Below are 11,175 nucleotides of genomic sequence, written 5' to 3' on the forward strand. Positions count from 1 at the left end.
ATTGGTTGATTCTTGTATGTGCCCTGACCAGGGATCGAACCCACAACCTTGGCTTATGGGAACAATGCTCTAACCAAATGAGCTACCCAGCCAGGGCTGAGTTTTTCAATAAATTATGGGAATTCTACTTTACCATGAAGGAGGTAGGAAGCAGAGGTGGTTAAGAGGAAAGTTCAAAGAGAAAATGAGTCTTTCTTTGAAGCTTATCTCAGATAAAGTTTTTCTGCCATCAAAAAGAAAAAAAGCAAAAGCCAACAAAAACTGCCGGTTTACCTGGCAGGGGAGATACCATGATCACGAAGGTGGTTTTCCCAGGGCGAGGCTTACTCATTGCACTATGAGTGTGCTGACCCCTGCGATTTCCCCAAATGTGGGAAACTCGACTGCATAATTTGTGGTAGTGGGGGACTGCGTTCGCGCTCTCCCCTGGTTAAACCCCCCCCCAAAAAAAACTGCCTGCAAGGGTGTTTGATGCTAACATACCCTTTGCCCCTTTAACACTAAAGTTGTTTGTGTGCTATGAAAGAGCGACAGTTCTGAGAAAAATTCAGAATTAGTGGCAAAGTTTTGGTTTTTACAATCTTTTGCTACAAAAAATAAAAAACAAATTAAAGAGAGATTAAAATTAGTACAGTGTCCATGAATGAAGTCCTACATTTCTATTTCTCTATATTTTGCTATAATTTAAAAATATATGCATGTGCTGCTGGGAACATTATGTGGTATAGCCACTCTGGAAAACAGTATGGCAGTTTCTTAAAACAGGAAACATAGAATTAGAATATGATACAGTAATTTCATTTCTGGGTGTATACAGAAAAGAATTGAAGGTAGGGACTTGCATAGATATTTGTGCACTCATGTTCATAGCAACATTTACCAGAGTCAAAAGGTGGAAATAGCCCAAATGTCCATTACAGAATGAATAAATAAACAAAATGTGCTATATACTCACAATGGAATATTATTCAGCCTTAAGAAGGAAAGAAACTCTGACACATGCTACAACATGAATGGAACTTGAGGACATTATGCTAAGCAAAATAAGCCAGACACAGTACAAATATTATATGATTCCACTTACATGAGATACCTAGAGGAGTCATATTCACAGAGATAGAAAGTGGAGTGAGAGGAATGAGGAATTATTACTTAATGAGTACAAATTTATATTTGGGAAGATGAAAAAGTTCTGAAGACGGATGGTGACAATGGTTGCATAACAATATGATTATACTTAATCCCACGGAACTGCACATTTAGAAATGGTTGAAATGGTAAATTTTATGTTATGTATATTTGATCACAATAACTTTCCCTCAGACATTTCACATAAAAAAATACATGCATATGCCATTAATTTTTTTCCTTGAATAAATAGATCCTTTTATAGACATAGTTGAAATGAAAAAAAAGTGTCTCTTCCAATTTAGTCAAGCATTCCTGTGAGAATCTTAGCTAATTAGATTACAATGTCAAGTCAGGGGGTGGTTACCAGGATGGTGGATAAAATAGCCTTGGGAATTTTAGCCTCGTGAACCGGAACACAGAAGTGGTAAGGCATACAGGGCAACACTTTCATCGATACTTATTTATGGCTTCATTTGTGGACTGGGGGTATTCCAGGCATGTGGGAAACAATGGGTAAAGGCATGCAGGCAAGAATGAGTATGTGTGTGTGTGCGTGGGGGGGATCAGAGGGTTGAGTCAGGGATAGTAAAGAATCCTTTCTATCCTGATTGAAGGGAAGATTATATAAAAATAAGTACTAGTGAGACAACCCTGGCCGGGTAGCTCAGTGGGTTAGAGCATCATCTCCATATGTGGGTTCAATCTCTGATAAGGAAGCAACCAATGGATGCATAAAAAAGTGGAACAACAAATCTCTCTTTCTCTCTCTCTCCCCCTTCCTGTCTCTCTCTCTCCAAAAATCAATAAAAAAACACTTTTTAAGAAAGTACTAGTGAGACAAAAGACAAAATGGTGAGTTGTGTGAGTCAGACTGTGGAAGGAGTTTAGGTTTGGTGTGTAAGTAATAGGCACCCATGGCAGATTCTTATTCTAGTTTTACATATACTGTATGTATTAAAATATAAATCCTTCCCAATGGTGAGATTGTATTTTTTAGAAAAGAGAAAAAAATGTGTCCTTCACCCTTCAGAATTCTTCATCCCTTTTATAAAGGCTATGCTATGTGCAAAGATTCTTTAAAATGCACAGAAAAATAAAGCCATTGCAAAGAAGGCAATTTATATTTGCACAGCGCACAGTGACTACACTCCAGTGATCTTAGTGAATGACAAAACTGATGACTAGGTTCTTGAAATCAATTCCTATGACAAACAGTCCATAGCATTTCTAGTTATCTGATTTGCTTTTCTTAATGGCTGAGGTGAGGGTCACAATGTATTGACTTATAACATAAATAGAAATGTTTCCTTCACTTTTTTCTTCTGACATCATCCACTAGCTGGCGAACATGGAGACTTGATGTTTGATTTGGAGAAGGCAGTGTGTTTACCAATGGCTGAAGGATGATTAAGAAATAATATGACTTCAAAGGGTATGTGGAGAGAGGCCTAGATAAAGATTGCCTGGGTCTCCTCTAGATATTATGGGAAGTTGACTTAGGTTAAATTTGAACAAGTCTTGTTGGATAGGTCATTGAAAGTTAAGAATAATAAGTGTCTCTGGTGTAAAAACACTGCCTACAATGGTAGTCCCTTGCACAGTTCAGGGTGCACATCCCAGTATTTGAAAAACGTTTGCCGCTACTTCACTGGGTGCTTCTGAAGCATTTTTCAAATACTGCCATTCATCAAGGTAGAGTGATCCATTCAAGTGTAATCAACAAACATGACCAACAAAAGGAAAGAAGGTGTTAAAACAACTATGTCAACACAGACAGGTCATATGGTAGAGAAAATTGCTATTAATTTTCAAGGGTCACTGAGAGAGCCTTTTTGGCTAATGAAAAGCTAACATGAATTATGATAGGGCAGCAAAGAACCAGACTAGAGTTTCCGTTTCTAGCAAAGCCACACAAGATTTAAAGGGTAGAACGTGCTCAGCATGGGTCATTTGTCATGGAGCCCAGCGTTCTGTTCAGCACAGTAAAAGGTGCTTTGCCAAAAAGTCAAGATCAGAGAGGAAAACAGTGACTTTAATTTTCAGGCTACTGTGCTGGCGTAGACCTGCACTCTCCAATATGGCGGCAACTACCCCCATGTCACACACATCGCGCCTTTCAGAGGCGGCCAGTCTGCATTGAGATGTGTTATGAATGTAAAGTACACACTGGAGTCTGCATATCTTTGGTACTAAAGTCGATAATTTTCCATATTGATTTTATTGAAATGATAATATTTTGAATTTACTACGTTAAAGCTAAATAAAAATTTCAAATTAATTCACCTGTTCCTGTTCACTTTTTAATACATCTCCGAGTTACCAAAGTGCCTTGTATTCTCTTCTCATTGGATAGCATTGGACTTGAAGCACAGATATTTTTCATCGGTGCATTTCATTCTGCTAGCAAGACACAGTACATTGAAATTCAGTTAAGAAATAGGAATCAGGCTTTTTAACCCCCAAATTATTGTTTTAAACAATTGAACTGTTTTATCTTACAGGGGTTTTAATAAAAATATTCAGTGTGGTTATCTTTTATACAATTCTTTTTTGCATTTGTTTATTTCTTTTTCACTGTGCTATTATAATAACTTTCTATTCTTTGGAAGAATTAGATCAGACGATTCAATCCCCTTCTGAGCATTTAGAAGGGGGCAGCCAAAGAAAGCTGATTTGAATACAGGGAATAAACAGTAATTAAACTGTAAATGTTGATTTTCTTTTGAAGTCCACTGGCGTGTTTGGTGTGAATAAAGAGCGTATTGTCGGTTATTTTGCTGCCGCCGCGGTTGTTGCATGTGAGGATCACGAGAGGCTCTGTGAAACTGAGGGGTTTCCCAGACTGCTAAACTGAAACTTCCTTTGTTTATATTAAAGCATGAATATTTTTTCCACAGCCAGTACACATTGATTTTAGATAAACTCAGAGAGGTTTTTTTCTTTCTTTCTTTTAAACTCATTTACTTCCCGTATGCGCCGACCAGAATCCACCCGGCAAGCCCCCTACAGGGTGATGCTCTGCCCATTTGGGGCCACAGCTCTGTTGGTTGCTCCACAACCGAGAAATTCTAGCACCTGAGGCAAGGCCATGTAGCCATCCTCAATGCTGGGGGCCAACTTGCTCCAATCAAGCCATGGCTGCAGGAGAGGAAAGAGAGAGAGAGAGAGAAGGAGGAGAGGAGGGGTGGAGAAGCAGATGATTGCTTCTCCTGTGTACCGAGACTGGGAATCAAACCCTGGACTTCAACGTGTTGGCGGACGCTCTACTGCTGAGCCAACCGGCCAGGGCCAGAGGAGCTTTTAAAATCTGGAAAATGTGGTTTCTTTACTGAAAGCTGAAATGAGCTTATTTCACTGTGCATTTTTCGGGAACTTTAAAATAGTCGTTCTCAACCTTGGCTGCTTATTAGACTCACCTGGGGAGATTTGAAACTCAGAGTCCAGGGCCAGGCTATACCCCAGGTCAATTACTGTATATTAGATATGCTACCGGAGTGATTCCAATGCATTGATGAAAACCATGGCTGTGTTAATAGTCTAAGGCAGTGGTCCCCAACCTTTTTTGGGCCACGGACCGGTTTAATGTCAGAAAATATTTTCACGGACCGGCCTCTAGGGTGGGACGGATAAATGTATCACATGACCGAGACAAGCGTCAAGAGTGAGTCTTAGACGAATGTAACAGAGGAAATCCAGTCATTTTTAAAAAATAAAACATCGTTCAGACTTAAATATAAATAAAATGGAAATAATGTAAGTTATTTATTCTTTCTCTGCAGACCGGGGGTTGGGGACCACTGGTCTAAGGCACACCTATGTTCACCAACGTTTTCCAGAAGGACTCAAGGAACCTGGCTTGCAGTATGTGAATGAGTTACAGTTTTAACTGGCTTTTTTCCTCCAGTTGAAAATTAGAGGGCCTGTACATTGCCTCTGTCTGAAGCGATTAGGTATTATATACTTCTCTCATGCTTTAACGTAAACACCAAAGAGACTTTGATGATCGTAAAACCATCACATGATTAACACAGGCATACTGCTCTTTCTACTGTGCTTTGTTTTTATCTGCTTACAGATGTTGTGGGTTTTTTTTTATAAACTGAAGGCAAGACCTTCCACCAGCAAAAAGATTAAGAGTGGTTTTATTGTGATACTTTATTGTGGTGGTCTGGAACGGAACAGCTACATCTGCGAGGCATGCTTGTCATTAATTGGGCTTGCATTATTCAGAGTAGATGATGCAGGCTAGTGGTCTCTTAAAATAACCATACACACAATATACACGCATATACACATACAAAGTCAATGGTTTATCCACTGCTAATATACTTTCACAAACTTATTATCACAATATTGCCTATTTCAGCTGGGTTCTAAAGCAAACATTTTCAGCAGGGTGAGGATTGTGCTGAATTATTTTGGACTGGGTTGGGCATTACTGTCTTGGCAAATGTAATTATTATGATGGAAACCAAATTTTTTCATTGTAAAATTATGGTCTCTGTGAACCTGGTTTTATTGCATTTAAGGCCTTCAAAAGGGGTTGTGTGGTGAACATTAAAGCACTAAGCAAAGTAGGTTAATGTATTATATACATTTTGTGAAGTTTGGAGTTTTCATATTTAAAATTAATATCAAATGTGGCCCTGGCTGGTTGGCTCAGTGGTAGAGCATTGGCCAGGCGTGTGGTTGTCCCAGGTTTGATTCCCAGTCAGGGCACACAGGAGAAGCGCCCATCTGCTTCTCTACCCCTCCCCCTCTCGCTTCTCTCTCTCTCTTCCCCTTCTGCAGCCATGGCTCAACTGGAGTGAGTTGGCTCCAGGTGCTGAGGATGGCTCCATGGCCTCTGCCTCAGGTGCTAAGAAGAGATCAGTTGCTGAGCAACAGAGCAACACCCCAGATGGGCAGAGCATCAGCCCCTAGTGAGCTTGTTGGGTGGATCCCGGTTGGAGCACATGTGGCAATCTGTCTCTCTGCCTCCCCTCCTTTCACTGAATTAAAAGAACATGCATACATATATCAAATGAGATACTCCTGTTGTGGGGAGCCAACAAAGGTGATTTGTTCTGGGATTGCTCTGGTGGGAGCAGGATGGGCTTTTTTCAGTAATCTCAGAATAGAGGGAGGGTATAGAAACCCTTGAATCAGAGGCAATTTGTTGTTGGCCATTTTATTATCAGCAGCTTCGAGAGGTTCATTTGTTTGTTCATTCATTCATTCATTCGTTCATTCATTCAATAAGCATTCTTTGATGATTTATTGGTGTCCAAAGTTTTAGGTGTTGGGGATATTGCAGTGCAAAAACACAGAACAACAAAAACAACCCTGCACTCATGAACTTTACATTCTAGTTGGGAGAGACCAACAATATACAAGTTTTAGAGAAAAATTAAGAGATAGAGAATATGAAGAACCAGATTTTCATATGACTAGGGCCGGCCTCCCTGAGGTGACATTTGAGCAAAAGACTGAGGTAAGGGAATGAGTCAACAGTTATTAGAGAAGGGTATCCAGGCAGCAGGGACAAGTATTACAAAGGGCTTAGATGGGACACAGCTGGGCTTGCCAGAGAGCATACAGGAAGTATGACTTTCTGGTAAACAACACATAATTTTAAAATGTAAGTATGTGCTACGCAATATTTAGGTCATACTTACACCAAAAAAAAAAAAAAAAAAAAAGACAAAATACACGTCCTGTATTTTTATTTTCCAATTCTGGCAACTCTAGGTATACGTAGCATATTTGAAAGATAAAAAGGAGGCTAATGGGTGGAGTAGAATGGGGAGGGTAAGGAAGAAAGAGGTGAATTAAGAGAGGCAGCAGGGGCCAGAGTGGGCAGGGCCTTGTAGGTCACTGGAAGAACTTAAGCTTTTACTCCAACTGAGACTGGACATCATTGGAGGGTCTACATATAGAGGTACTATGACTTTTCTTAAAAGTACAATACTAGTCAACCTGCTGTGTAATATGTTGGAGGACAGAGCAGAAGCACAGACAATAGTTAGGAGGCTCTTGCAAAAATCCGGGTGGGAGATCATGGAGGTGGTGAGGAGTGGCGAGAGTCTGGGTACTGTCTAAGGATAAACCCACAGCATTTGCTGATGGACTAGATTAAGGTGCCAGCAGAAGAGATGGGACAGAGAAAGGATGATGTTGTCATTAAATGAAAGGAGAAACCCTCAGGTGGAGCAGGCGTTTTTGGAGCGGGAGGAGGGAGGACTATGGGTTTACTTTGGATGTGTTCAGCCAGAGATGTCTGCAACGGCACCGTCAGGTCAGCAGTTAGAGGTGTCTTTTCAAATAGAAAAACCTGCAATTGTGTCCTTATACCCAAGTGAAAAAGCGAATGAAAGGCAGGGTGAGGAATGAGCGAGAAGGCTGTCTGGAAAAAAAGGGTGTCCATAGCCCTGCTCTGGGGGTCTTTTCTGAAGATTGCAACTGTCTCCGGAGCTGGTAGCAAAGGGCAGCTGCCAGTGTGTGGCAATCTCGAATCCCAGGAGAAGACAGGCTTTCGGAACCCTCGGATGACAGATGGTAGAGCCAAGCTGGATGTCACATCTCCATGCTTCCAGCTGCCAAGACCTCGCTGAATCACTGAATACCACCACCGCTCAGCTCAGTCCCCTCCCTCCCTCAGTCTTCTGTAATGAGGACAGGTTAACCCTTTCTGGACACTTCCCCTCAGAACAGAGCTCTGAGAAAAATACACGGGCATTACTCTCTCTACAGAGACCTCAGCAGACAACAAAACTCTCTGTGGGGGGAATGGTGGTGGTGGTGAAACAAATCCTGATTATTCTGTTCAAGGTTCACAGCCACAGCCTTCAGTCCATGGCGGGGACTGAATGAGGTTCTTCCCACCCAAGCTCGCCCAGCAAGCCTCCTGCCTCGTCTCCAGGTGCCCCGTGCTTGCTTCCGGGTCTTCAGGACACCTGCATCTTCCTCTCGGAGCCGAGGCGGCCAGCTCCCACTTCGTCTCTCCCGCCCACTGAGACTTGGCTCCTTCTCAAGGCACTCTCCCATTTTCCCACAGCTTCCTTCTTGAATGTTTTTTCCTGTCAGTTTCTGCATTTTTTTCATCCCATTCTCTGAAGATTCTGTGAGAACTTGGTGATTATCTCTTTGGCTTGGTTTGCAAGTTGTTCCCGCCCTTTCTTCTCTCTATTTTATTTCTTAAGGCTTGTTGTAGACTGAGATTTGGGTTGCATTTTTGTTCTGTCTGACTCTAATCAATAAGGCTCAGAATAAAGTGTTGTTGTTTTTCTTTCTTTTTTTTTTTAACCTTCATTATGTTTTTTGTGGGTTTCCCAGTTTCATTCAGAAATCAATTATAGATCCCTAATAATGAAACTCCATCTGGGGAAGTTTTGATGAGTCTTCCTCTGCCAAGTCCACGCTAAGAGTGCCAGCTAGGATAAGAGATACAACAATTGTCATTAATATTTTGTGTCAAGATTATCAAGCTCCACTCAAAAGGTTCCCACCGGCTTTTCTTGGGGAAGAAGTTATTTGATCCAGAGATCTGAATGTAGGAGAGCTCTATGGTTCAAGTCACATGGTTTAAGTTGTTTAATGACTCTGGGTTAAGTCAAACCCAGACTCTAGGTCCACATGGTACTCAGGCTCCCTTTGTCTGACCCTCTCTTTCTGCCAATTAGCTGGCTTTGAATTCAAAAGCCTTTTTCTTTTATGTCAGTTATTGTTCATATCTTGGCAAATTCCCACTCTACTGCTCAGTTAAGGGTGAGTTTTTCGTCTTCACCTACTGGTGTCTCAAATGGGATTTCCCTTTTGGGTCCGTGGGAAATGTAATATGGGTGAATTTCCTTGGAAAGAAGTGCCTTAGTAATCACCAAGCCTCCTTTGGATGGGTCCTAAATAGATCTTTCTTATAGCAAAATCTGCTTTGCAGCCGGTATTTTGTGGTGAGTCTTTGTTGTGCTGCTGACCTTGTTTTGAGTAGGACATTCTGTCTTTGGCATCGACAGTTTTCAAATTGGTCGATTGGAAAAATGCAATGTGAATTTCTCTTTTCTTCTTTCTCTTTCTCTTTCTCTCTCTCTCTCTCTCTCTCTCTCTCTCTCTTCTCTCTCTCTCTCTCTCTCTTTCTTTCACCATGTATCTAGCTCTTATTCTATGCCAGGCACTCTGCTAGTCTTTTAGATAAAAGATGCATTCAGTTCTTACAACCTATTTTATAGATGGAGACTGATCCTCAAAGAGGTTAAATAACTTTCCCAAGTTAATGCTACAAAGTATGGGAAACCAGGTTTAAACCAGATTTGTCTGTTTCTAAAACATGTGTTCTTAAGGATAAAACTTCCTGATACAACACGGGGCTTAAACCAAAATAGAGGAGAACCAAGGGAATTCCTTTCCCTCTTCCCCAAAGATTTTAGTTTCCCCAGGAAATCCAACACTGAGGTACTCATTTGGGATTGAAAAGTCAGGTTGTCTTTGCAATATTCTTTTTCTATTCCTAGAGTCAGAGCCATGACTAGCCATAAGAAATTCTGAATCTCTAAGCTGCTAAGTTTAAAAAAAATTTTCTTTTTAGATTTTATTTATTCATTTTTAGCAAGAGAGCAGAGAGAGAGAGAGAGAGAGAGAGAGAGAGAGAGAGAAGGAGGAAGGAGAAGGAAGCATCAACTTCTATATGTGCCTTGACCAGGCAAGCCCAGGGATTTGAACTGGTGACCTCAGCGTTCCAAATGGACACTTGATCCATCGTGCCACCGCAGGTCAGAAAGCTTCTAAGTTTTTAAAAATATTATTTTGAATATAATGAGATCCTAAGTCAGAAACCAACTGTATTGTACATTATTAATAGACTAAAATAGTTATTAAATGACATGGTATGAGAAGCTGCTTATTAAAGACACACCATCTGATTCTTCCATGATTGCTACACAGTGATTGTTATAATCCTAATGCGTTGTTGATAGGTTAACTCAAGATGAAAATGGAGGCAGATGAGAGTGATTTGTCCTGTCTTTGCTGTTGTTCCCAGCAGAAGGTCAGAGGATGAATTTCAAATGAGGAGCTGAACTCAATTGGCCTCTTTCAATGTGTGTTTGATGAGGTGTTTCTTATGGGACTTTTATTGGTCAAGCTTGAAAGATCATCTTTTCGGAAAGGTCAAAGTCTCCATTATTAAGGAATAGGGAAATCAGGCTAGAAATTCTGTAGCCAGGTTTCTTTCTTTATCATTTCTTACACATAAGAAAGAAATATAGAAAATTTACAGTTGACAGGTGCTATGTCTACAGCGAAAGAAGACTTGATTCTGTTTTCCTCTACTGCCTGCAGTGATTACTTTCCTGGATGTAAGGAAAAGGTGAGCAGAACCAATGGGGCAACGAGCAGAATTCACTTGTTTCTTCTCCTGTCCGCAGCCTCCTCAGGCCCTTCATGTGGTGGTGAAGAGCTCAGCTTCTGGAGTTGAATAACTCAGCTTGAAACCTGGTTCCTTCACATATTGGCTTGATTTTGAACAAGTGGCAACATCTCTCTAACATGATTTTCCATATATAAAGTAGGGATAAAAATATGAGCAGTCCCCAGGTTACAAACGAGAGAGGTTCTGTACGTTCATTCTTAAGTTGAATTTGTTTGTACATTGGAACAGGTACATTTACCTATTAAATGGAACTTAAATGTTCGTCTTAACCTAGTATTTCTTCTTACCTTTCTGTGCATATAAACACTTAAACATTTTAAAATCTGCAGAACCTACCTCGTTTGTAACCCGAGGCTGCCTGGAGTACCGATACAATATGGTTACTATGAAGATTAAAAGGATGAAATGTCTGTAAAACATTTAGCAGAGTAACTGGCATATGTAAGTACGGAATAGATGGCGCCTGTTTTTAAAAGTTTTTTGTATTATTGCAGAAAAGACACTAGTTCATTATTTGAAAATACTGGTAGACATAAAATAGGAGTTCATAAAGGGCGTGGGAAGGTAATCCTGGGAGTCCCTGATACCCATTGTATGTAAATCATTTAACAGTGTTCAAAGGATCATACTGTAATTCCAGG

General features: G+C 40.6%; 1 non-coding gene across 1 annotated transcript; it reads left to right on the plus strand.

Moving 5' to 3' along the window:
* The first annotated feature begins 265 nt into the window (after nucleotides 1–265).
* LOC136396225 (U1 spliceosomal RNA) lies at nucleotides 266–429 on the plus strand. Its single transcript, XR_010749619.1, has one exon. It is a non-coding gene; the product is annotated as a U1 spliceosomal RNA (small nuclear RNA).
* Nucleotides 430–11,175: the final 10,746 nt, after the last annotated feature.

This window comes from Saccopteryx leptura, chromosome 2 (assembly GCF_036850995.1).
Source record: "Saccopteryx leptura isolate mSacLep1 chromosome 2, mSacLep1_pri_phased_curated, whole genome shotgun sequence".
In the NCBI taxonomy this organism is placed as follows: Eukaryota; Metazoa; Chordata; class Mammalia; order Chiroptera; family Emballonuridae; genus Saccopteryx; species Saccopteryx leptura.